The sequence below is a fragment of the Hippocampus comes genome, unplaced genomic scaffold, assembly GCF_001891065.2.
Source record: "Hippocampus comes isolate QL1 unplaced genomic scaffold, H_comes_QL1_v1.1 scaffold228, whole genome shotgun sequence".
Lineage (NCBI taxonomy): Eukaryota > Metazoa > Chordata > Actinopteri > Syngnathiformes > Syngnathidae > Hippocampus > Hippocampus comes.
The window spans coordinates 354288-354787 of record NW_017805877.1 but is presented as its reverse complement, the minus strand read 5'-3'; the positions used below and the strand labels follow the sequence as shown (position 1 = coordinate 354787).

The window sequence follows — 500 nt, the reverse complement described above, 5'->3', positions numbered from 1 at the left end:
GAGGAAATTCTGGTCCACCATCCGACGTCTCAGGAGGGGGAAGCAGTGCACCACTAACACTGTGTACAGTGGGGATGGGGCACTGCTGACCTCAACTCGAGACGTTGTGAGTCGGTGGGCAGAGTACTTCAAAGACCTTCCTTGGAAGAAGCAGAGTCTGAGGACTCTGAGTTGGGCTCTCCTATCTCTGTGGTTGAAGTCACCGATGTGGTTAAAAAGCTCCTCGGTGGCAAGGCCCCAGGGGTGGATGAGATCCGCCCGGAGTTCCTCAAGGCTCTGGATGCTGTGGGGCTGTCCTGGTTGACACGCCTCTGCAGCATCGCGTGGTCATCGGGGAGAGTGCCTCTGGATTGGCAGACCGGGGTGGTGGTCCCTCTTTTTAAAAAGGGGGACCGGAGGGTGTGTTCCAACTACAGAGGGATCACACTCCTCAGCCTCCCTGGTAAGGTCTATTCAGGGGTGCTGGAGAGGAGGGTCCGTCGGGAAGTCGAGCCTCAGAT

The 500-nt window shown here is 57.6% G+C and overlaps 1 protein-coding gene across 1 annotated transcript in view; it reads right to left on the bottom strand.

The window, feature by feature from the left end:
* LOC109527153 (E3 ubiquitin-protein ligase MARCH2-like) overlaps window positions 1–500 on the bottom strand; it is an 11307-nt gene that overhangs the window by 653 nt on the left and 10154 nt on the right. The gene's annotated exons all lie outside the window — the stretch shown is intronic.